Consider the following 27500-nt stretch of genomic DNA (forward strand, 5'->3'; position numbering starts at 1 on the left):
GGGGGTTGAAGGAAGCATGGCGGAATGGATGGACGGAGGGAGAGCGGAGGTGAAGGAGGGATATATGGAGGAAAGAAGGCAAGAGGGAAGGAGTGATGGTGTTTGACTTCTCTTATCTTCTCTCCTCTCCTTTGCTTCTCTTCTCTCCTCTGCCTCTGCCTCTGTTCTGTTCTGTTCTGTTCTGTTCTGTTCTGTTCTGTTCTGTTCTGTTCTGTTCTGTTCTGTTCTGCTCTGCTCTGTTCTGCTCTGTTCTGTTCTGTTCTGTTCTGCTCTGCTCTGTTCTGTTCTGCTCTGTTCTGCTCTGTTCTGTTCTGTTTTGTTCTGTTCTGTTCTGTTCTGTTCTGTTCTGTTCTGTTCTGTTCTGTTCTGTTCTGTTCTGTTCTGTTCTGTTCTGTTCTGCTATGTTCTGTTCTGTTCTCATCTCATCTCATATCCTCTCCTCTCTTCTCTTCTCTTCTCTGCTCTTCTCTTCTCTTCTCTTCTCTTCTCTTCTCTTATCTTCTCTTCTCTTCTCTTCTCTTCTCTTCTCTTCTCTTCTCTTCTCTTCTCTTCTCTTCTCTTCTCTTCTCTCTTCCCCTCTTCTCTTCTTTCCCCTCTTCTCTTATTTCCCCTCTTCTTTTCTTTCCACTCTTCTATTCTCCTCTCATCTCCTATCCTCTCTTCTCCTCTCTTCTCCTCTCATCTAATATATTCTCCTCTCTTCTCTTCTCCTCTCCTCTATTTATACAATTTCTTTATTCATTCATCCCCTCTAATATTCCCCTCTCCTCTTTATCATCTCCTCCTCTCATCTCATCTCCTCATCTCCTCTTCTCACATCCCTTCCTCTCTGCTCATCTCCTCCTCTCTTTTCATCTCCTCCTCTCCTCTCCTCTCCTCTCCTCTCCTCTCCTCTCCTTTCCTCTCCTCTCCGCTTCTCCTCTCCTCTCCGCTTCTCCTCTCCTCTCCTCTCCTCTCCTCTCCTCTCCTCTCCTCTCCTCTCCTCTCCTCTCCTCTCCTCTCCTCTCCTCTCCTCTCCTCTCCTCTCCTCTCCTCTCCTCTCCTCTCCTCGCATCCTCTCCTCGCATCCTCTCCTCTTCTCCTCTTTTCACCTATCTCATCCTCCGGTCCTCTCCTCTCCTTCGCTACTCTCCCCTACTATCTTCTCCTCCTCTCCTCTCCTCTCCTCTCCTCTCCTCTCCTCTCCTCTCCTCTCCTCTCCTCTCCTCTCCTCTCCTCTCCTCTCCTCTCCTCTCCTCTTCTCTTCTCACCTCTCTTCCTCTCCTGTCCTTCCCTCTCCTCCTCTCCTCCTCTCCTCCCCTCCTCCCCTCTTATGCTCCTCTCCTCTCCTCTCCTTTTCTCTTCTCCTCTCTTGGGCTCCCGTCCTCCATCAAAGTGCTCATCAAAGTTTTTTGTAAGGGTCTGATTCTCCTTTATATCTCGTACTCTGGACGCTCTCTCTCTCTTTCCTTTTGTCACACACACACACACACACACACACACACACACACACACACACACACACACACACACACACACACACACACACACACACACACACACACACACACACACACACACACACACACACACACACACACACAGCCGGTCTGCCACAATATATAGACTATTAATTTATTAATTATACATCCTGGGCATCACCACGATTGATTGCGTAGTAGGTGGTACTTTTGGTTGGCTTGAAATGCTTTGGTGGTACAGTACTCAAAAAAGGTTAGGAACCACTTCTAGCACACTCTCAGGAGCAACACAGAAAGAAACATGTCATGCAAAGTATTCTGTATTCTGTATGACAACTAATAAAGAAACTTGAACTTGAACTTGAACACAGGACACAAGTGACTGGAACTTGGAAGTCCATTGATTATCGGGGACCAGAGCGAGGCAGATGCTGACCTGTGTGTTTCTCTCCTCTAAAGGAGAGTATTGTTACCTATGCCTAACACTCTTAGAAGTAGAAGAGCCTCAAGGAACCTTTTGGAGTTCCTCACCATTGCCACTGTGGAGGAACCTTTTCAGTTCAAAAAGGTTCCTTGAGGAACCCCTGCAGGAGGAACCTTTTCAGTTCAAAAAGGTTCCTTGAGGAACCCCTTGTTAGGGTTTGTAACCGACCTCAAACGCAATGGCACAGACAGGGAGTTCAGAGTTAGCCAAAAGCTAGGGCGTATTTATTTACAGAGTCACAAGATGGATGAGGTACAGTAATCAAACAAACGGGGATCTGGCATGTGACGATGTAGCGGCTCTGCAGATACTCCCAGTAGATAGTGGTGAGGAATTGGCATGTGACGTTGTAGCGGCTCTGCAGATACTCCCAGCTTTCACTCACGGTGGAAAACGGAGAGAGAGAGAAATCAGAAACAGCCCAATGAACACACAGAGGCAGAGAGGTGACTGAGTCCAGTATAAATCCCAAGTGACTTGATCTTCGGTGTACCACACACAAGTTAGCTGAGTCCAGTGAAAAACAACACAGTATTCTTCAGTGTTATTCTAACACACAAATTAGCTGAGTCCAGTGCGAAACAAAACGGAATTCTTCAGTGTTATCCTAACACACAAATTAGCTGAGTCCAGTACAAAACAAAAACGGTATTTCTTCAGTGTTCACCAAACACACAAAAAACTGATAATCCAAAATGACTGCTTCCAAAAACTCACCAGAGCACAACGCGTAAAGCGGGCAGATAACGAGGCGCAGCTCCAAACGGGGAACCAGGTTCTCCACAGCGGTTCTCCACAAAAAGGTCCTGGAGAGAAAGAATACAGGAACAGCGACGGGGAAAGGCAGGTATATGCAGTTGTATTCCAGAACGACCCAACATCGATAGCAAGGAGGTCTGTATATATAAAGCCTTCAGGGGCGCTAATTACAAACTGTGACAGCTGCGGGATGAGATTGATACTTGCTCCAAAAGCGTGTGGCGGGGAATGCACCAATCAACACGGCACCTTAAAGGAACGGAGCGCGTGGCGGGGAATGCATCAATCAACATAGTACCTTAAAGGAACGGAGCGTGTGGCGGGGAGCGGATCAAACCTCACTGTACCCCCCCCTCCACGGGAGCCACCCGGCGACCAGCCCGACCCGGCTCGCCCGGATGGGCACGATGGAAGTCGGTGATCAGGCCGGGATCCACGATGAGCTGGCGGGAGACCCAGCTCCGTTCCTCCGGACCGTACCCCTCCCAGTCCACCAGGTACTGGAACCCCCGACCCCGCCGTCGAACGCCCATCAACCGGCGGACCTGCCACTGGGGGTGACCGTCCACCATCACGGGAGGAGGTGGTTCCGGAGCAGGAGGCATCAGGGGACTGAGAGAGACAGGCTTAACCCGGGACACATGGAAAACGGGGTGAATGTGCATGGACGCAGGAAGCTTAAGACTCACCGCCGCCGGACTGAGTACCTTCAGAACCTCAAAAGGACAGACGAACCGGGGGTTAAGCTTTTTGGCCGAGGACCGAAGTGGAAGGTCCCTTGCGGAAAGCCACACCCTCTGCCCAGGGTGGTACGTCGGCGCAGGAACCCGGCGCCGGTCAGCCCCACGACTGGCGCGCTCCGATGACCGGAGCAGCGCAGTCCTGGTGATCTCCCAGACCCGACGGCACCGGTCGAGGTGGTCCTGTACGGAGGGAACTGCCACCTCTGACTCCTGTGCAGGGAAAAGAGGGGGTTGGTAGCCCAGGGATACCTCAAAGGGTGAGAGGCCGGTGGCGGAACTGACCATGGAGTTGATGGAGTACTCGACCCAGGGAAGGAAACGGCTCCAAGAAGCTGGTTTCTCGGCAGCCACACACCGAAGAGCAGACTCCACACTCTGGTTCATCCTCTCCGTTTGTCCGTTAGTCTGGGGATGATAACCAGAGGAAAGACTGACCGCTGCCCCCAATCCCTTGCAAAAAGCCCGCCATACCTGGGAAGTGAACTGGGGCCCCCGGTCCGAGACGACGTCCTGGGAAAACCATGGAGGCGAAACACGTGGCGTGTCAGGAGGTCCGCCGTCTTGGCCGCCGAGGGAAGCTTGGGAAGGGCCACGAGGTGAAACCCCTTGCTGAACCGATCCACCACGGTCAGTAGGCACGTGTTCACCTGGGAAGAAGGAAGACCCGTCACGAAGTCCAGCGCCACATGTGACCAAGGACGGCTCGGAATGGGAAGCGGCTGCAATAGCCCGGAGGGTGCCTGGTGGGAGGACTTGCTGCGGGCGCAGACTGCGCAGGCCAGAACAAACTCCTTGACGTCGTTCCTCATGGTGGGCCACCAGAATCGACGAGCCAGGAAGGAGAGCGTGCGATGAACGCCCGGGTGGCAGGCGAACCGGCTGGTATGGCCCCACTGGAGGACCCGGGACCGGACCGAGTCGGGGACGAAGAGACGATGAACCGGTACATTGCCTGGAGCGCGATGGAAGCGTAGGGCACGCCTTACTACCCCCTCGATGCCCAAGGTGACTACTCCTACCACCCTGGCCTCTGGGAGGATGGGAGTTGGGTCCTCAGTGGTTGGAGCCCCCTTGGAGTGTAACCGGGACAGGGAGTCGGCCTTCGTGTTGCGGGAACCAGGGCGAAACGTCAGCGAGAAGTCGAACCGACTGAGGAAGCTGGCCCATCTTGCCTGCCGGCCATTGAGGCGCTTGGAAGCACGGATGTACGTCAGGTTCTTGTGGTCCGTCCAAATGGTAAATGGCTCCTTGGCCCCCTCTAGCCAATGACGACACTCCTCCAAGGCAGCCACAACCGCCAGCAGCTCCCGATTGCAGATGTCATAGTTCCTCTTGGCAGGGAGGAAACGACGCGAGTAGAAGGCGCACGGATGTACCTTCTGGTCTGTTGCCGACCGCTGGGATAAGATAGCTCCTAGTCCAGTATCCGAGGCGTCCACCTCTACGATGAACTGTCTCTTGGGGTCTGGATGGAGCAAGATCGGGGCGGAAGTGAACCTCTTCTTGAGGGAGCGGAACGCAGCACATGCCGCTGGGGACCAGTCGAACGGCAGGGCGGGAGAGGTCAGCCTGGTAAGCGGTTCCGCCACTTGACTGTAGTTCCGGATGAATCTTCGGTAGAAGTTGGCGAACCCGAGGAAGCTCTGTAACTCCTTCCGAGAGGTGGGTTCCGGCCACTCCTCCACGGCCCGGATCTTGCTCGGGTCAGCTCGGGTCAAGCCTCTCTCCACGATGAAGCCCAGGTAATCGACGGAGTCGGAGTGGAATCGGCACTTCTCTGCCTTGACGAAGAGCCGATTGTGGAGGAGGCGCTCCAGCACACGGCGGACATGCTGGATGTGTTCCTCGAGGGTCTTGGAGAAAATGAGGATGTCGTCTAGGTATACTACCACAAACTCCTCCAGCATGTCACGAAGGACGTCGTTCATGAGTGCCTGAAATACCGCCGGAGTGTTGGTGAGGCCGAACGGCATTACCAGGTACTCGTAGTGGCCCCTGGGAGTCTTGAAGGCGGTCTTCCACTCATCGCCCTCTCGGATACGGACTAGATGGTAGGCACTCCGGAGGTCCAGCTTGGTAAAGACGGTAGCCTGGGTGAGAGGCTCGAAGGTGGAGTTCATGAGAGGTAGAGGGTACTTATTCTTAATGGTGATCTCGTTGAGCTGGCGATAGTCGATGCAGGGTCGAAGGTCTCCGTCCTTCTTCCCAACAAAGAAGAAACCGGCCGCCACAGGAGAGGAGGAAGGCCGAATGTGTCCTGCTTCCAAGGACTCAGAGATATATTGATCCATCGCTGCCTTCTCAGGGACGGTCAGACTGTAGAGGCGGCTGCCAGGAAGGGGAGCCCCTGAGCGGAGGTCGATGGCACAGTCGTAAGGCCGGTGAGGCGGAAGGGCCTGAGCCCTGGACTTACTGAAAACCTCCTTGAGGTCGTGGTACTCGGGGGGTATGGTCGAGAGGTCCGGAGGCGGCTCACAAACGGATCTCCGGGGCGAGGGACAGGACGCCGCCTGAAGACACTGGGCATGACAGGAGGAGCTCCACCCCCTGATGGTACCGGAGGACCAGGCGATGTGGGGCTCGTGCAGCGCGAGCTAGGGCCGGCCCAGGACTACTGGGACAAGAGGGGATCTGGTGATAAAAAACTGGAGTCTCTCAACGTGGTTACCAGCAATGGTGAGCAGGACAGGACAGGTGCGTTGAGTGATGTCAGCCAGGCGGTGTTGGTCCAATGCGAATACCTCCAATGGCCTCACGAGGTCCTCAAGTGGAATGTTGGCCCGGGTAGCAAACTCGAAGTCTAGGAAACTCTCGTCAGCCCCCGAGTCAATGAGTGCCTCCACCGTCGCCCGTTGGTCCGCCCAGGCCAGGGTGACGCTCATCAGACGGCTAGGTGGTGCACGGCTCTGGGAACGAGAAAAACGGCTCACCAGGATCTCCCGGGGTCCCGGCGAGCCTGGTCTTTTGGCCGGGTGGGGCAGTTGGCGATACGGTGTCCATCCCGACCGCAGTAGAGGCAAAGGCCGGACCTGAACCTCGCCTCGCGTTCAGCTTGGCTAAGATGTGAACGTCCCAGCTGCATGGGTTCCTCCCCGGGCACCGAACGGGAGGGGAAGGGGCCATCAGTCGTGTTGGGAGCAGGGCGGACCGCAGTACCGTCACGAGTACGGGGGGTCTGCAGAACCTCTGGAGGTCCCTGTTGGGTTCTTTCACGTCTTCTCTCCTGGAGGCGTCCGTCGATGCGAATGGTGAGGCTGAATAGGTCCTCGAGGGACTCAGGTTCCTCACGGGTTGCGAGCTGGTCCCTGACAGCGTCGTTGAGCCCCCTCATGAAGGTGAGACGAAGCGCTTGATCGTTCCAACCGCTCTCCGTTGCCGCCAGTCTGAACTCCAGCACGTAGTCGGTGACCCCGCCACTGCCCTGCCGGAAGGTGCCCAACCGGGCTCCAGGGTCCTGGCCACGGGCTGGGTGGTGGAAAACCCTGCGGAGCTCAGCCACGAAGTCTGGGTAGGAAAAACAGAAATCAGCCCCCATTGCCCAGGAGGCAGTGACCCACTGGGCTACCCGGCCTGAGAGCAAGTTAGTCATGTAAGCCACTCGGGCTCCCCTTGAAGTGAATCGGCTGGGTTGATGACGAAAAACCAACTCACATTGCATGATGAATGTGGCACAATCCTCGAAGTTACCATCGAACAACCATGGTTCGGAGAGACGGGGGCCAGAGACTGGACAGCACGCGTAGAGACAGATGGACTGAAGTAGTTGAATCAATTGACTTTACCCATTCTAGTCGGAAGGCGTGGCAAACGATCAACCAGCTTACAGGCAGATGTACGAAGCCCCCAAGCTGCCCAGTCACTGCAGATGCCATCGCCTCCGAGCTCCTGAAGAACGGTCGTTACCCAGACGCAGACAAAGATGTTACCCGCCTGATAACACAGGAGGTGTTTTCCCTCTCCAAGGTGGCCAGTGTAGATTCTAACCTCTCAGGAGAGTTCACAGCAGATGAACTCGATGAGGCCATGAGTAAGCTCAAGACGGGCAAATCTCCAGGCCGTGACAACATCCACCCGGAGTTTATCACCCACCAGAGCACAACAACATCTGACTGGCTCTGTGCATTCTTCTCTGCATGCTATCAGAGGTGCAAGATCCCCAAGACCTGGCGTCGTGCTTCTGTTATTGCCCTGCCAAAGCCAAACAAACCTGCGGAAGACCCCAAGGCATATCGACCCATCTCGCTGCTCTGTGTTCCATTTAAGATATTGGAAAGAATGATCCATAGCCGCATTGAGCCAGTAATTGACACACAGCTCCCACAGGAACAGGCCGGTTTCCGACGTGGTAGATCAACAGTGGACCAGGTAACACTACTGTCTCAAGATATCGAGGACAGCTTCCAGGCTAATGAGAAAGCGGGGGTAGTGTACCTGGACCTGACTGCCGCATACGATACTGTCTGGCACCGTGGACTCCACCTGAAGCTGATGAGGATGGTACCTGATCGGCACATGGTGAAGTTTATCATGGAGATGTTGTCTAACCGCAGTTTTGTCCTACACACCAGCGATGGCCAGCGCAGCAGGCTCAGAAGACTGAGGAACGGTGTCCCACAGGGGTCAGTCCTTTCTCCGATGCTGTTTAATATTTACATCTACGATCTCCCAGTCACAGCATCCAGAAAGTACGGCTATGCGGACGATCTTGCCATCATGCTGAGAAGACCCACATGGAAGGCACTGGAGGACGGTCTTAACCAAGACATGGACATCCTAGTAGCCTATCTACAAAAGTGGCGCCTACAGCTCAGCACCAGCAAGACCGTTTCAGCAGCATACCATCTCTGCAACAGAGATGCCAAGAGGGAACTGGAGGTATATGCTGACCACAAGCGTCTGGAGTCCCAGCAAGCCCCTAAATACCTTGGCGTGCGTCTGGATCGGACACTGTCCTTCAAACAACACCTCGAAGATGTCAGGGCAAAGACAACATCAAGGGTTGCGCTGATCCGACGCCTCGCAGGTACAACCTGGGGAGCCACTGCCAAGACCCTTCGGATATCCACCCAAGCCCTGGTCTTCTCGGCAGCAGAGTACTGTGCCCCAGTCTGGAGCAGAAGCCTGCACGTTAAAAAAGTTGATGCGGCTACTAACAACGCCCTCCGGATCATCACTGGATGCCTGAAGGCTACACCCGTCTTCCTGCTGCCAGTCCTTGCAGGAATCGCACCAGCTGGCCTACGACGAGAGGCTGCCACTCTCGCCCTAGCAAGGAAGGCAGTGAAGCATGACTGGCACATCCTACACAACACCACAACAACAACAGCACCTATGAGCAGACTCAAGTCCCGCCACCCCTACAACAAGGTGGCACAAGAGATGCTCCGTTCCACCACTGAGGACCTATCCAGAAATGGATGGCTGGCGGCAGCCTGGAAGAGAGAGTGGGAGAGTGCTGGGCCAACCCGTATCCACCACCACATCTGGGATCCAGGAGATGGCGCCACAGGAGACGATCTTCCACGCCGGCAATGGGTTCTGCTGAACCGTTTAAGATCTGGGGTTGGTCGCTTTAAAGCATCATTAAAGAAGTGGGGCCTGGCAGACAGCGCTGCATGTGAGTGTGGAGACCCTGAGCAGACTGTTGACCACATCCTGACCATCTGCCCCCTATACAAACCACCCTCGGAAGCCAGCCTCTTTGATGTGGGCCAGAGTTAAGGGCATGGCTACAAGATACGGAGTTGGACCTCTGACGTTACACGAAAGAAGTCATGGTTGGGTCATAATGTTAGGGTTTGTAACCGACCTCAAACGCAATGGCACAGACAGGAAGTTCAGAGTGAGCCAAAAGCTAGGGCGTATTTATTTACAGAGTCACAAGATGGATGAGGTACAGTAATCAAACAAACGGGGATCTGGCATGTGACGATGTAGCGGCTCTGCAGATACTCCCAGTAGATAGTGGTGAGGAATTGGCATGTGACGTTGTAGCGGCTCTGCAGATACTCCCAGCTTTCACTCACGGTGGAAAACGGAGAGAGAGAGAAATCAGAAACAGCCCAACGAGCACACAGAGGCAGAGAGGTGACTGAGTCCAATATTAATCCCAAGTGACTTGATCTTCGGTGTACCACACACAAGTTAGCTGAGTCCAGTGAAAAACAACACGCTATTCTTCAGTGTTATTCTAACACACAAATTAGCTGAGTCCAGTGCGAAACAAAACGGAATTCTTTAGTGTTATCCTAACACACAAATTAGCTGAGTCCAGTACAAAACAAAAACGGTATTTCTTCAGTGTTCACCAAACACACAAAAAACTGATAATCCAAAATGACTGTTTCCAAAAACTCACCAGAGCGCAACGCGTAAAGCGGGCAGATAACGAGGCGCAGCTCCAAACGGGGAACCAGGTTCTCCACAGCGGTTCTCCACAAAAAGGTCCTGGAGAGAAAGAATACAGGAACAGCGACGGGGAAAGGCAGGTATATGCAGTTGTATTCCAGAACGACCCAACATCGATAGCAAGGAGGTCTGTGTATATAAAGCCTTCAGGGGCGCTAATTACAAACTGTGACAGCTGCGGGATGAGATTGATACTTGCTCCAAAAGCGTGTGGCGGGGAATGCACCAATCAACACGGCACCTTAAAGGAACGGAGCGCGTGGCGGGGAATGCATCAATCAACATAGTACCTTAAAGGAACGGAGCGTGTGGCGGGGAGCGGACCAAACCTCACACCCCTGCAGGAGAGGTTCCTCGAGGAACCCCTCAGAAAGGTTCTTCAAGGAACCGCTTTGTGGGGTTTGGGGTTCAATTTTGAACTCATTAAAAGTATTATTATTATTATTATTATTATTAATATAATTATATATATATATATATATATATATATATATATTATATATATAATTGCAAAATTGTTTAACATGCAACACCGAGAGCTGGGCTCAAACCCATCATCTCATGCGTTGGTGGCAAGCATCTTACCCACTGCACCACTTAGTCACCCTGCATTGGGGAGGTGTTTTTGGCCAACATCTAGGCACTCTTAGAAGTAGAAGAGCCTCGAGGAACCTTTTTGAGTTCCTCACCATTGCCACTGGGAACCCCTGCAGGAGAGGTTCCTTGAGGAACCCCTTAGAAAGTTTCTTCAAGGAACCGCTTTGTGGGGTTTGGGGTTCAATTTTGAACTCATTAAAAGTATTATTATTATTATTATTATCAATATAATTATTGACATTGCACAAATGTTTAAAAAGCAATGCTGAGAGGTGGGCTTGAACCGAGTGTCTCCTGTGTTGGTGGCGAGCGACTTAGCCACTGCACCACTTAGCCGCCCTCCATCGGAAGGTGTTTTTAGCCAACATCTATGCTAGTAGTCCATGTGTTTTCAGAGCTCACGAGACAGTAGACACCCCAATCCAACGTTGTCCTTTGGCACAGAGCTCGAGAAGGGCTGGTAGTGCAGTGCATATATCGAATTTATTTCCATATAATACAGTCCTCTTGGTTATAATATAGGAGGACTGTATTATATGGAAAGAAATTCGATTTAGGTTCGAGGAACCTTGCTTAGGTTATGTTTGGAAGAAATATGAAAAGCTGCTAGGCTAATCTAATTATAAATTAAACAACGTTTTAATATTTTGTTTATTTTTTTATTAAAAGGCTAAATAAATTATTTAAGAATCACCTAAATGTTTTTTTTGTGCTGAGACACTTGCATATCAGTAAAGTACTATATCTTTCCAGAATGATTTTGAGAAACAACAATTATAAAATGACTGATATTCTGTTTCATTTTCACAGAAGGAAAGGCTTGTAGTAGCCTCATTAATTAATTTCGAAAAATATCCTACAGGAACCCTTTTAAAAAAGGTTCCTACAGGAACCCCTTCTGAGTGAAAGGTTCCTCCAGTAACCTCTCCTCTAAATTGAGCTGTTAAAGGTTCCTCCTGGAACCGCCCAAGCAAGCAAGGTTCCTTGAGTATCCATAGAGTTCCTTGAGGCTCTCCTAATTCTAAGAGTGAGGAACCCTTTTAAAAAAGGTTCCTCCAGGAACCCCTTCTGAGTGAACGGTTCCTCCAGTAACCTCTGAGCTGTTAAAGGTTCCTCCTGGAACCACCCAAGCAAGCAAGGTTCCTTGAGTATCCCCAGAGTTCTTTGAGGCTCTCCTAATTCTGTATACCGGTAGGGCTGACCTCCACTAAGGATTTGTATAGTCCACTTTGATTGGCCGAAATTTGCCGATTGTCGACTGGCATTCTACCCCAAAGAATGCAATAAAAAAATATATTGTTAGTGAATTATTATAATTTCTTTTTTATTAATCATCCCATTTGGGCTGTGGGGGGTGCTTAATGTCTGAAGGAGTCGACTGAAGGCTTCTTGTCCTCTGCGACAGCATGCAATTGGTCCACTGATGGATACATCTTGATATTTGTTTAGTCTAGTGTGTTCATTAGACGGGTGAAATCCCCATTCAGTGCCTCTGTGCCCATTTTCTTAGGCAGTCGACTACTACCAGTCGACCAGGCACGTGCACACATAGAGCCCAAGGGGTGCTTGAGCACCTGCCTTTTTGAGCCTCCTAAAAAAAAGTGCCCTTTTTGAAAAAAAAATATATATAATTTTGTTACGCATATATAGACTGCCCTTCCAACTGAAAAATGTCAAGATAGAATCAAAATATTAGGTAAAGAGAGAGAGATGCCCCGTATTCCATTGCAGTTTGCACGGCCTCCTCAGCGTGCCTCTCCGCAGACCTATATATTTTATGCATAGCGTGGGTGGTGGTGATGATGATGATAGAAACCACTGTGGCGCATACAGTTGAATGCTGGTATTACACTCACTGAGGGACACGAAGAAGTCAAGTCCGATGGGATTTGGGAATCTCAAATACAAATCGGGATTGGAATAAAAAATGCATTTATATTAAACAATACAGAATATACAGCACTTCTTGGGGTCTGTAGGGAAAGCACTTATTCCCTCCCCCCTGAAAATGTATGGAGATGTATGGGCCTTTTAAGTCAGTGATAAAAGTGTCTTTCAAGGATAAGTGAGCTCCTGCACTGATTATTATAGTTCAATATTCAATATTTGATCACCAAAACCCCCCAAAAAGCATAAAAAGGGGGCCCCCCCGCCCGAAAAGGGCCCGTAAAAATCGGGCTTGTGCGCTACGCGCGCTCGGTTAAAACACACACAGATATAGTGCCCTTTTCAGCCTTTGAGCACCTGCCCCTCTAAAGTCCTGTGCACGTCCCTGAGTGGGTGTGTATCTGTTAGTGGCTTGATGTGATGGAAATTAGTCAGAAGGATTACGACAAACATCTGTATCTCCAGTATGCACCCTCCCAAGTGATGATGTTTGGAGGGCGTGGAGGAGATGTATTATACGAGTGTCAGCTTCCTCATGGTTGCATTGATCCATTGGTGGACTGTTTCCAACATGGTGGACTTGATCACCTGCAGTAATGTAGACATCCTTGCAGGGCTTGACATTGGCACCTGCCCACCCGCCAGATGTGGGTAGAATTCCCCTGGGGCGTGTACTTCCGTCATTCTACCCGCCACAGTGGCTAGTGGTCTGTCTGTCTGTGTGTATGTGTGTGTGTATGTGTGTGTGTTTATGTGTGTGTGTTTAGCGTCTTTTTCTCCATGGCCATGTGCATTCTAAAAAGAAATCTCTGCCTTTGATTGGCTATATCACGTTCATTATGCAAAGACCAGCCCTGATCTGCCTCTGATTGGCTGTTTGACGGAATAAACAAAAAAGCCATGTGAAACCTGAAACCTCTCTTCAAAGTTATTTTCACACTGAGTCGCGTCGTCACCAATAAACATAATCAATACACATAATCAAGCTGGCGGGCTCGTTGAACACAGCTGCCTACAATCATCCTTACAGTACTGGCAAGTATTTTCATATCTTAACCAGCGTTGCAACTTGCAAGACGCTTATAATGAAACGGGGACATTGTTCATCAATTGATTCAACCTAGAACCTGCGCTCTCTCTCTCTCTCTCTCTCTCTCTCTCTCTCTCTCTCTCTCTCTCTCTCTCTCTCTCTCTCCCTCTCTCTCTGTCTCTCTCTCCCCCCCCCCCCCCCTCTCTCTCTCTCTCTCTCTCTCTCTCTCTCTCTTTCTCTCTCTCCCTCTCTCTCTGTCTCTCTCTGTCTGTCTCCCCCCCCCTCTCTCTCTCTCTCTCTCTCTCTCTCTCTCTCTCTCTCTCTCTCTCTCTCTCTCTCTCTCTCTCTGTCTCTGTCTCTCTCTCTCTCTCTCTCTCTCTCTGATTGATTGATTGATTGAAAACTGTATTTAACAGATTGCAGAATGGGTACAGTACAGTACAGCTCAATACATACAATTGTTAAGGGGATGCAGACCAGAGAATGACTTTCGTCTTGTTTACATCAGGGTCCCCCATTTTCAATTCATCATAACATATATGACATACACGACATACAGATAGACAGTACTGTTACATCTATACATTTATGACATACCAGATTTGCAAATACAGTACTGTTTGTGATACAAAAAGTGTCCAGAAAAGAGTGTATATACATTTGACATATAAACTGTACATTGGAGGAGGTCTCTCATTCATCACGGTGGTGAAAAAAGTTAGTATGGAGCCCATTTTCACATGACCATTTTAATAATCACATTATTACCATTGTTGGGTTATGATCGGCGTGACTCACACACCGTATTGTCTAATGTAAGCAGGTCTTTACTGCCCTCATCAACGGGATTCCCATTGCTCAGCAACACCTCCATCAGGTCTTTGGCATGGCGTTGACATTGGTGCTGAGATGCAGATCCTTTCTTGTGATGAGGACGTTCTTCACAATCATCGTTTGTTCTTCACAATCAACTGTTGTTTACAGTTCTCATATCTAACTCTAGTTTTCCACATATTTATTGTCTCATTGTGTGAAATATCATATAAGATACTGTATGCTCCAATCATGTTTATTTTCTTTTTATTCAATTACTCATTCATGAAAACCTAGGTACAGGCACCAACATCACCATTCTAGGTGTAATAGAATAAAAGTTATGAAGCGTAATTTGAAATAAATACAGAAATTGCAGCCATCTTTGATTTTTGGCATACCAGAATATTCAAAACATCAATATTTGAACTCCAGTTGATTCCTCACACAGTATAACTTAAAATAGCAATACAAAATTATATTACACAGCAATTGTGTGAACATTAAGACATTTTTAAAGAATTCATGATTTCGATTTGGGCCATTTTGGATAAATTTTTATTAAATTCAACTGGTTCCTTGACACTCAAGCCAAAATTGTTCTATAGATCCTTATCTTCAAATTAGAAGTGAAAACGAAACTTTCGCATATACATTCTAAATGACTGAGTGTCCAGGCACCCCACTATCAGAAAAGTGTGTGGTTTTCTGGTCAGCAGGAGATGTGCATCTCTGGCAGCTTATGGTCAGTGGCATTGTTCGTCAAATAGTGTTGAACTTGAGTGTTACACCCTGAGTGCATATGTAATGCACAATTTCTATCAGTTGACAACACAAAGCCGTGTGTCATTTATTTCGCAGTAGCACAAGTGACAGCTGTCAGAACTATGCCGGGCTAGCTTCTGACAGCTCGTAGTAATCAAACATTTATCAATGACACCCCACACAGGGCGTCTCCTCTCAGCCCAACCCAAAATCAACCTCCTTAAAGTGACAGTGTGCCATTAACACATCAAAACAATACCATGGGGAATTATGTCTCTATAGAACCCACTACAATATAAATATTATATTTATTAAGAAGGTTATTTATTTATTTGCATCTCAGATATTGATTGAAGAGTTGTGTTTCTATATGGGTGACATGTCCCCATACACAGGGCATACGAGGGCATTCGCATGCAGTCACCAGCTCTCCACCCAATCCAATGCCTATATGGGAGATTTCCCACAAACTGTTAAAACGGCACTCTCTTACGTTAAGACGGCACTCTCTTATGCCACCATTGCCAAAACACCAAAAGAGCATCAAATCACTGACCTCTAGGACCATCATTCAGGTCATAGTACCAGTTAGATTAGATTACATTGAAATGTATTGTCATCATACAGCATAAGTACATTACAATGAAAATAAGTGGGGCATCCAACCCGAGTGCAAATGTAACAGTAAAGTGCAATAGTAATATTAATATAGTGATTAAGCTGGGTATAAGATATATACATTTGTTCTACTAGTATAATGCTATAATGAGTATAATGCTAATCACATGTATGTAGAGTTGTAATATATTTAAATGTTTCAAAAATGTACCCCAGTTGCTATTTCATGCACATATTTGTGTTTTATTACACGTATATGTACATACATACCAACTATTCGCCTGTTTTATTCTCCACCCATCCATAGCAACACTATTATCACCGACATCCAAGAAGGGGGATCCCCCCTTGAACGGCCCTTCTAAGGTTTCTCTCATCCACATCGCCTGTGGTGCTTTTTTCCTATTGCTATAGGTTTTTCCTTACCTTCGCTGGGGTATGTCTGGGAGTGTTGCATTTATTTATTTTACATTTATTTTGGATTTCATGGTGGGTTTTTTTTCTTGATTTATTGGGATGTTTCTTCTTGAATAGTTTAAAGAAGACTTGTCTGGCCCATGTGGACATTAACTTGTGATTTCAGGCTTTACAAAAACATTTGATTTGATTTAATATGCATTTATATGTCCAGTGATACAGGTATAAATACACTATGGTCAGGCACTCTACTACTGGCCCCTGAGCAGCTAACACTGGAGCGGTTAAAGCTGAGGTGCCTTGCTCAAGGGCACAGCGAGCAGGCATGTGCACACGTAGAGCCCAACGGGTGCACAAGCACCTGCCCTTTTGTGCCTCATAAAAAAGTGCCCATTTTATGCCAATTATTTTTATCATATTTTCTTTTTTACCTCCATATAGAGAGAGTGATCTGCAATCTGCTTGGGTTGGGGGTGCAATTCCTAACAGGCTCAACCATATGGATAAAAGTTCCCATATTATGTGCTTTACACAAACTAAAAACAGATATTATATTACATTACACAAACTAAAAACAGATATTACATTACACAAACTAAAAACAGATATTCCATTACATTACACAAACTAAAAACAGATATTACATTACATTACACAAACTAAAAACAGATATTGTCTGAATTACTAGAAGAAAGAAATGCACCACATTTGGCTGATAGTAATTTATTCATTTCTTAGGATTTCCTTTGGTCTAATAAATGTGTAAGGTTCTTAGATGGATCCCCTGCTGCCTCCTCCTCTTCCTCCTCCTCCTCCTCCTCCTCCTCCTCCTCCTCCTCCTCCTCCTCATCCTCCTCCTCCTCTTCTTCCTCCTACTCTTCCTCATCTTCCTCCTCCTCCTCCTCCTCTTCCTCATCTTCCTCCTCCTCCTCCTCCTCTTCCTCATCTTCCTCCTCTTCCTCCTCCTCATATTCCTCCACTTCCTCCTCCGCCTCCTCCTCTTCCTCATCTTCCTCCTCCTCCTTCTAACCCTCCTCCTCCTCCTTCTCCTCCTAATCCTCCTCCTTCTCCTACTCTTCCACATCTTCCTCATCATCTTCCTCTTCCTAATCCTCTTCTTCATCCTCCTCCAGCTGCTCCTCCTGCTCCTGCTCCTACTCTTCCTCATCTTCCTCATCTTCCTCCTCCTCCTGCTCCTCCTCCTCCTCCTCTTCCTCATCCTCCTCATCCTCCTCCTCCTCCTCCTCCGCCTCTTCCTCTTCCTCCTCTTCCTCATCCTCCGCATCATCCTGCTCCTCCTCTTCCTCATCCTGCTCCTCTTCCTCATCGTCCTCCTCCTCCTGCTCCTACTCTACCTCCTCCTCCTCCAGCTCCTCATGTTCCTCTTCCTCCTCCTCCTCCTCCTCCTCATCTTCCTCCTCATCCTCATCCTCCTCTTCCTCATCCTCCTCTTCCTCATCCTCCTCTTCCTCATCCTCCTCCTCATTATCCTCATCATCCTTCTCTTCCTCTTCCTCCTCCTCCTCATCATGCTCCTCGTCCTCCTCATGCTCCTCCTCCTCTTCCTCCTCATCCTCCTCCTGCTCCTCCTCCTCCTGCTCCTCCTCCTCCTCCTCCTCCTCCTACTCCACTCCTCATCCCTCCTCCTCCTCCTCCTCCTCCTCCTCCTCCTCTTCCTCCTCATCCTCCTCATCCTCCTCCTCCTCCTCCTCATTCTCCTCCTCATCCTTCTCTTCCTCTTCCTCCTCATCCTCCTCCTCCTCCTCCTCCTCCTCCTCCTCCTCTTCTTCCTCCTCCTGCTCCTCCTCCTCATCATCCTCCCTCCTCCTCCTCCTCCTCCTCCTGCTCCTCCTCCTCTTCCTCCTGCTCCTCCTCCTCATCATCCTCCTCCTCCTCCTCATTCTCCTCATCCTCCTTATCTTCCTCTTCCTCCTCCTCTTGCTCCTCCTCCTCATCCTCATCCTCCTCCTCCTACTCTTCCTCATCTTCCTCCTCCTCATCCTCTTCCTCCTCCTCCTCATCCTCCTCCTCCTCCTCCTCGTTCTGCTCCTCCTGCTCCTCCCTGCTCCCCTCCTCCTCCCCTGCTCCTCCTCCTGCTCCTGCTCCTGCTCCTGCTCCTCCTGCTCCTCCTGCTCCTCCTCCTCCATGGGGAGCAGCGTACTGGCTCATGTAAAATGGCAGGCCATGCATTATGCAGCAGCTTAGGTAACAGCGCCTGGTCTTCATGTCCTCGGCTACAGTCCACTTGTCGCTGCTCCGGTCGTAGCACTCCACCTTGGTGAAGCCATTGTAGCCTCCGACCACGAAGAGCAGGTCGTCCAGCACCGCAATGCCAAAGTCTCTGCGGGGGGTGAGCATGGCGGGCAGGGCGCTCCAGGAGTCAGTCAAGGGGCTGTAGGCCTCCGCGCTACTCAGCTCGTTTCTATCGTTCCGCCCTCCCACCTGAGGACAGGACACATGAGAGGAATGTTTTAGTGTGTGGCTCAGGCAGGCAGACACTGTATTAATCCATTTAGGGAAATGAGGGCATCACAGCAGCATTGCAAGTCAAATGATACATATCTATAGAAATATCTAGTATAAAGCATTTGTCTCCGTGTGCACCTACCGCATAGACTTGTCCTCCGTATGCAGCGACTCCCAGTATGGAACGCCTGCTGCTCATGGGGGCGATCAGAGTCCACTGGTCGGTGTCTGGGCTGTAGCACTCAGCTGTGAGCAGACACTCCCACTTGTTGGAGCCACCACATATGTAAACCTGTAATAAGAAAGAATATTCTAATTTAGTTTATATATTCCATTTGATTCCATTCTACTTTAATTGTCTGTTAATCTTGATGCACCAAAGGACCCAGACACATCTTTTGTATGTGCAAGCTTACTTGGCAATAAAGACATTTATGATTTCTGATCTAACGTTCCCTGTGTTCATCTAGCACCCTGTGTCCCTCAGTTCCACCCACCTTGCCCTGGAGGGCTGCTGCCCCGGCGCCGCTCCTGTGCTCCAGCATGGGTGAGATTACTGTCCACTGGTCGGTTTCAGGCTTGTAGCGCTCTGCGGTGTTCAGTACCCCGAATCCGACCGACCCTCCCATGGCGTAGATACAGCCGTCCAACATGACCACGCTGAGCTCACTGCGGCGTGAGTGCATGGGAGCCGCCTGCAGCCAGCTGCGAGTGACGGGGTTGAACCTGCACACACTGCTGAGAGCCTCAAAGCCGTCCAGGCCGCCGACGCAGTAGACCAGACCGTGGAGATAAGCGGTGCCGTGGTTGTACCGGGGACTCTCCCCCTCAACACTCACATCCATCCATCCACCGGCTCGGATATCGTAAGCCTCCATGATCGTGCCGCCGCCACCACAGCCTCCGATGGCCAATAGGACCTCCTGGGGCAGGCGTGGGCGGGTCAGGGGGTTTGGGAGCCTGTCGGAGCCAGAGGGGTTGAGGACGCTGAGGATGAGGGGCCTGCAGTCGTGGCTGTCCCTCACCACAGGGTTGTTCTGGACGTTGCTCCTGAAGTAGTCAGGCCTCATCAAGCCCATGCGAACCTGGGAAGAGACAAGCAGACAGTCGGTACAACTTAGACAGCAGTTGTAGACGGTTTCTGTTGCTAGGGAACAGTTTGGACCCAAATGTTTGAGAACCACTGTACTAGGGAACCTAGTGTTGTTTTAATGTAATGCAAATTTTTATTTTTTTATATATATAAATGTTTTTCTTTTCTTTTCATACATAGAACAGAACATAACAGTACAATAATAATAATAATAATAATAATAATAATAATAATAATAATAATAATAATAATAATAATAATAATAATAATAATAATAATAATAATAATAATAACAATGACAACAGCGACGACAACAATAATAACAGTAACATGAATCATAATGACCATGACAAGAGACAGACAAACAAGAAAAAGTTAAATAATAAAAATAAAATTAAAAATAAATGTGGCTCAGGCACTAGCAACCATGTTTGTGTATCCGTAATACGATTAGTTACCTTGGGCAGCAGCAAAGGGATGAGTGTTTTACGCTCCTCACGGGAGTGGTCGATCCAACGGAGGACTGCCTCGAACACCGTCTCCTCGCTCTTCACGTTCAGATCATCCCTCTCGATGATGTCCACCAGTTGCTGCAGGGACAGCTCCACAAACTCCTGTGAGACGCGCAACATCTCCTCAAAGTGGCACGCGGTGAAGAGATGGGCCTTGCGCCTCAGGTCAGGGCAGCAGTAGATGTCTGTGAACCTCCAGATGCTGACACAGTTTTCCAGAGACAGCTGGCCTTCTAGGAAGTCAGAGCACGCTCCTACTATGCCAGTGACGCGAAGTTGGTCTGCAGCCACCAGAAGCTCTTCCACGTTCTCTGCTGTCACCAGCACAAAGCGTGTGTAGGAGTACTCTATGATGAGCTGCATCATACCCGGGGACACACCAGGGATACTGTAGACTGCTTTATCTGAGTCGCTCCAGCGAGTGAAGAGGGCTCTGTGGGACGCAGAGTATAGAGATATCTGATGAGTAAACAGTAAGCAACATTCTGTCCTGTGTAGTAATTAGGGCTGAGCCCTATTAGTCGAATAGTCGACTAATCGGTCGAAGGGAGCCGTAGTCGACTGCCAACCTCTTAGAAGCGTGGCTAACGCTAATGGCACGCATACCAGAGGCCAACTGCCTAAGAAAACAGGCACAGAGGCACTGAAAGAGGATTTCACCCATCTAATGAACACACTAGACTAGACAAATATCAAGATGTATCCATCAGTGGACCAATTGCATGCTTTTGCAGAGGACAACAAGCCTTCAGTCGACTCCTTCAGACATTAAGCACCCCCCACAGCCCAAATGGAATGATACAAATACATATATATATATATATTATATATATTTTTTTTTACTGCAAATTTTGGCCAATCATAGTCGACTATCCAAATCCTTTGTCGGGGACAGCCCTAGTAGTAATATATTTTCACTGTAGAAGTATAGGGTCTTAGCACAGTAGAAGTATAGTACCTTTTTACAGTAGAAGTACAGTATAGTATCTGTTTACAGTAGAAGTACAGTATAGTATATGTTTACAGTAGAAGAACAGTATAGTATATTTTCACAGTAGAAGTACAGTATAGTATCTGTTTACAGTAGAAGTGCAGTATAGTATCTGTTTACAGTAGAAGTACAGTATAGTATCGGTTTACAGTAGAAGTACAGTATATGTTTACAGTAGAAGTACAGTATATTATTGTTTTACAGTAGAAGTACAGTATAGTATATGTTTACAGTAGAAGTACAGTATATTATATGTTTACAGTAGAAGTACAGTATAGTATCCATTTACAGTAGAAGTACAGTATAGTATCGGTTTACAGTATAAGTACAGTATAGTATCGGTTTACAGTAGAAGTACAGTATCTGTTTACAGTAGAAGTACAGTATAGTATCGTTTTACATTAGAAGTACAGTATAGTATATGTTTACAGTAGAAGTACAGTATAGTATATGTTTACAGTAGAAGTACAGTATAGTCTATTTTTACAGTATACGTACAGTATCTTTTTACAGTAGACACAGTATATTATCTGTTTACAGTAGAAGTACAGTATAGTATCTGTTTACAGTAAAAGTACAGTATGGTATCTGTTTACTAACCAAGCTAACCTAAACCAAGCTAAGCTGAACCAAGCTAACCTGAACCAAGCTAAACTTACCTGAAATAGTCACTGCAGTCACACAGGAGGGCCTTGTGGGCATTCAACTCAGTGCTGTTGACTTTAATAACCACATCACAGAACCTTCTCTCCAGATGCAGCTCATTAAGCATTGTAGATGACATTGTTTCCTTTTCCATGTGGGGATTTTAAATTGTATCTACAGAATATATTCAAGCTTACAGACAAGTAGCCGGAAACAACAAGTGATATCTTCACTTGGTCTTCTGAGATCTGAGATCTTCTGAGAGAATTGTTGAATATATATAGAACACAAATGTTCTAGAATGTCCTATTATGACATCATACTGTGACATCACAAATGTTCTAGAATGTTTGATTATGGACATCATACTGTGACATCACAAATGTTCTAGAATGTTCTATTATGACATCATACTGTGACATCACAAATGTTCTAGAATGTTTGATTATGACATCATACTGTGACATCCAGTGATGGGAATAATGGCGTTATAAATAACGGCGTTAGTTTTGTCAGTAACGAGTAATCTACTCTTCCAATCTTAATAACGCTGTTAACCTTACTGCCAAAAAATGCGGTGCGTTACTATGATTGAAGCTGTTTTTTTTATCAGACAGATCTCTGCGCCGAGAAGCAATACTTTTTTTCCTTGGTTAGTGGGCAGTGCGCGATTGGCTGAGGTTGAGTAAAATGTCATGGTAAGCCAATCAGAGGTAAAGGTGGGCGGGTGTTCGAAAGAATCCAGAGTCTAACACACAGCGACAACACAAGCAAGCAGTCAACGACAGACCGCGGGTCCATGAGCGTTTTTTGTTCACTCTTGTGTTAGTTGTGTTGCAGCGCAGGACACTACAGTAGTGGAGGCTACAGCCTTATCAACAGTGCAGCACTTCCTGGGTTAATAGCACAGTCTTCAGGTGCTCAGAGATATATATATATATATATACATTTTAATTAACAGATTGTAGAATGGGTACAGTACAGTACAGCTCAATACAGACAATTGTTAAGTGGATGCAGACCAGAGAGACTTTCGTATTGTTTACATCAGGGTCCCCCATTTTCAAGTCATGATATTTATGACATACACGACATACAGATACATACAGACTATACAAATCCTTAGTCAAGGTCAGCCCTACCTGCTGGTAATACCTATAGTCTATACTCAGTTGCCCACCTCAGCACCTATAGACAAAGTATTATGTTGCTATTCAGTTGCTAGGGGAACAGCTTTGGCCCCTGTGTATTTCCTGTCGGCAACTGTATTAATAAACATTGCAACAGGAAATACCAAGTGGCCTGTTTATTTTGTCAAGTTAGAAAAGGTCTATAGGGCTTGGGAAGTGAGTGGGAAGTTAGTCGGTTGCTACAGCAGGGGCGGCTCACCACTAGGGGCGCTCGGGCGCCGCCCCCCCTGGTTAACCCTGGTTAAAAGAGAGAAGAATAAGAAATATTCTTTTTTGTTTTATAGCCCTATAAATAATATAAACATGTTTAAAATGAATAATATTTACTCATTTTAAGTATGTTTGTGTTTCCAATGCACAATATAACGTTAATATATCAAATATAAATAATCGTTTTCCTGAACAGGAAGTGACTCACTGTCTGATAGAGAATACGTTCCGTTACCATAGCCACATTTCTCCTAGCCGCATTTCTCTCAAGCTAGACGCAATAGCGCTTTGAGTGCTGTTTCATCGCTGTATCCGTCGCAGCCAATCAGTGCGTAACTCGCTGTGCGTTGAAATATGATGTATTATGATGGAACACGGGCGCGTTTTGAAGCGGTCTAAGCAAGCAGCGTCTATAATTTCCGTAGCCGCATTTCTCGGAGACGCTCTCTGATTGGCCGACAGCAGTTTTTTCCGTAGCCGCATTTCGCGGAGACGCTCTCTCTGATTGGCCAACGCCAGTTTCTGGTTAGTTACAGTAGATAGTCTCTATGCTAGCTGTTGTGTTGTTGTGATGCAGCTATTTGTCTTAGAGCGTGACGGCAAGTTCTTTCGACGGTTAAGCTTAGGCACTCTTTCAAAGTTGGTTAAGGTTAGAGTTTGTCTTAGAGCAGGGCGATAGGAACGCCAGGTAGTTTGCAGGCTGTTCGACGCGGAAATGGGCAAAGACACAGCTCTTCACTGACACAGTACTTGTTGGCTAACAACAAGCTATATATGGATGCAGTGTGGACATGCATGGACATCAACACAGTCTGGACAGTGGAGTGGATATACTTTATCAAGCCCTTCTGCCTGCTGGACCACTGTGCGTTTCAACTTAACAACAAAGTAGAGTTGCGATATCTCTCTCTCTCTCTCTCTCTCTCTCTCTCTCTCTCTCTCTCTCTCTCTCGCTCTCTCTCTCTCTCTCTCTCTCTCTCTCTCTCGCTCTCTCGCTCTCTCGCTCTCTCTCTATTAGGAGTGAAGGGGTCAGTGGACTTGTTTGCCACCCGTCGCAACATTCTTCTATATAGTATATTTTTACAGTAGAAGTACAGTATATTATCTGTTTACAGTAGACACAGTATATTATCTGTTTACAGTAGAAGTACAGTATATTATCTGTTTACAGTAAAAGTACAGTATGGTATCTGTTTACTAACCAAGCTAACCTGAACCAAGCTAACCTGAACCAAGCTAAACTTACCTGAAATAGTCACTGCAGTCACACAGGAGGGCCTTGTGGGCATTCAACTCAGTGCTGTTGACTTTAATAACCACATCACAGAACCTTCTCTCCAGACGCAGCTCATTAAGCATTGTAGATGACATTGTTTCCTTTTCCATGTGGGGATTTTAAATTGTATCTACAGAATATATTCAAGCTTACAGACAAGTAGCCAGAAACAACAAGCGATATCTTCACTTGGTCTTCTGAGATCTGAGATCTTCTGAGAGAATTGTTGAATATATACTGTACACAAATGTTCTAGAATGTCTATTATGACATCATACTGTGACATCACAAATGTCCTAGAATGTTCTATTAAGACATGATACTGTGACATCACAAATGCTCTAGAATGTCTATTATGACATCATACTGTGACATCACAAATGTTCTAGAATGTTCTATTATGACATCATACTGTGACATCACAAATGTTCTAGAATGTTTGATTATGACATCATACTGTGACATCCAGTGATGGGAATAATGACGTTATAAATAACAGTGTTAGTTTTTTCAGTAACGAGTAATCTAACGGATTACTCTTCCAATCTTAATAACGCTGTTACCGTTACTGGCAAAAAAATGCGGTGCGTTACTATGATTGAAGCTGTTTTTTTTATCAGACAGATCTCTGCGCCGAGAAGCAATACTTTTTTTCCTTGGTTAGTGGGCAGTGGTTGGCTGAGGTTGAGTAAAATGTCATGGTAAGCCAATCAGAGGTAAAGGTGGGCAGGTGTTCGAAATAATCCAGAGTCTGACACACAGCGACAACACAAGCGACTCAGTCAACGACAGACCGCGGTTCCGTGTACGTTTTGATAGTTTGTTTGGCAAGCCCAAATAATCCAAAACGAATCCAACGAACAACACAATCAAGCAGTTTTTTGTTCACTCTTGTGTTAGTTGTGTTGCAGCGCAGGGCACTACAGTAGTGGAGGCTACAGCCTTATCAACAGTGCTGCACTTCCTGGGTTAATAGCACAGTCTTCAGGTGCTCAGAGATACATTTTAATTAACAGATTGCAGAATGGGTACAGTACAGTACAGCTCAATACACACAATTGTTAAGTGGATGCAGACCAGAGAGACTTTCGTCTTGTTTACATCAGGGTCCCCCATTTTCAATTCATGATATTTATGACATACACAACATACAGATACATACAGACTATACAAATCCTTAGTCAAGGTCAGCCCTACCTGCTGGTAATACCTATAGTCTATACTCAGTTGCCCACCTCAGCACCTATAGACAAAGTATTATGTTGCTATTCCGTTGCTAGGGGAACAGCTTTGGCCCCTGTGTAGTTCCTGTCAGCAACTGTATTAACAAACATTGCAACAGGAAATACCAAGTGGCCTGTTTATTTTGTCAAGTTAGAAAGGTCTATAGGGCTTGGGAAGTGAGTGGGAAGTTAGTCGGTTGCTACAGTACGTGTTACTACGGACGCCGGCCCTTTTATCAATCATCTCCTGAGATGTCTTCCCTTTATTTTTTAATATTTAGGTTTGTGGGCTTTCTCCTGCTCTTCATCGGTGGTTATAAGGTCAGAGGGTTTTTTGTTCCATCGTAACGTGGGTCTGTGAAGCCAATTGTGATATCACATGTAATTGTGATAACGGGCTATACAAATAAACTTGAGTTCATTCACTATGACATTTTTAGGCCAATGCAGACGGACAAATCCCATGTGATTAAATCAGCAATGCTGAGGCAACTCCTTGGGCACCGTTTGCCAAACACAGTTGACTAAAAAGGTGCCCTGTGAGCCTCGTGGCTGTGTTGGTGACAAAACAGCTGCACTTCTGGGCCGCCTCGTCCGTCAGCAGCCACCTGTAGCTGTAACACCATTGGTGGTGCAACTGACAGATCACCCATCAAACAGACGCCCAGAAATCACTAGCTGTCTCAATACTAGAGTTAGTGTTCAAAATCTACCAATTTCTACAAAAATTCAAAAAAAATTGAAATTAATTGCAAGCTGTTCTCTCTCTCTCTCTCTCTCTCTCTCTCTCTCTCTCTCTCGCTCTCTCTCTTGCTCTCACTCTCTCGTTCTCTCGCGCTCTCTCTCGCTCTCTCGCTCTCTCTCTCGCTCTCTCTCTATTAGGAGTGAAGGGGTTAGTGGACTTGTTTGCCACCCGTTGCGACATTCTTCTATATAGTATATTTTTACAGTAGAAGTACAGTATATTATCTTTTTACAGTAGACGCAGTATATTATCTGTTTACAGTAGAAGTACAGTATAGTATCTGTTTACAGTAAAAGTACAGTATGATATCTGTTTACTAACCAAGCTAACCTGAACCAAGCTAACCTGAACCAAGCTAAACTTACCTGAAATAGTCACTGCAGTCACACAGGAGGGCCTTGTGGGCATTCAACTCAGTGCTGTTGACTTTAATAACCACATCACAGAACCTTCCCTCCAGACGCAGCTCATTAAGCATTGTAGATGACATTGTTTCCTTTTCCATGTGGGGATTTTAAATTGTATCTACAGAATATATTCAAGCTTACAGACAAGTAGCCAGAAACAACAAGCGATATCTTCACTTGGTCTTCTGAGATCTGAGATCTGCTGAGAGAATTGTTGAATATATACTGTACACAAATGTTCTAGAATGTCTATTATGACATCATACTGTGACATCACAAATGTCCTAGAATGTTCTATTATGACATCATACTGTGACATCACAAATGCTCTAGAATGTCTATTATGGACATCACAAATGTTCTAGAATGTTTGATTATGGACATCATACTGTGACATCACAAATGTTTTAGAATGTTCTATTATGACATCATACTGTGACATCACAAATGTTCTAGAATGTTTGATTATGGACATCATACTGTAACATCACAAATGGTTTAGAATGTTCTATTATGACATCATACTGTGACATCACAAATGTTCTAGAATGTTTGATTATGACATCATACTGTGACATCCAGTGATGGGAATAATGGCGTTATAAATAACGGTGTTCGTTTTTTCAGTAACAAGTAATCTAACGGATTACCGTTACAAAAATTCAAACAAATTTAAATTAATTGCAAACTGTTCTCTTTCTCTCTCTCTCTCTCTCTCTCTCTCTCTCTCTCTCTCTCTCTCTCTCTCTCTCTCTCTCTCT

Source organism: Notolepis coatsorum (genome assembly GCF_963971535.1).
Source record: "Notolepis coatsorum genome assembly, contig: SUPER_15_unloc_1, whole genome shotgun sequence".
Lineage (NCBI taxonomy): Eukaryota > Metazoa > Chordata > Actinopteri > Aulopiformes > Paralepididae > Notolepis > Notolepis coatsorum.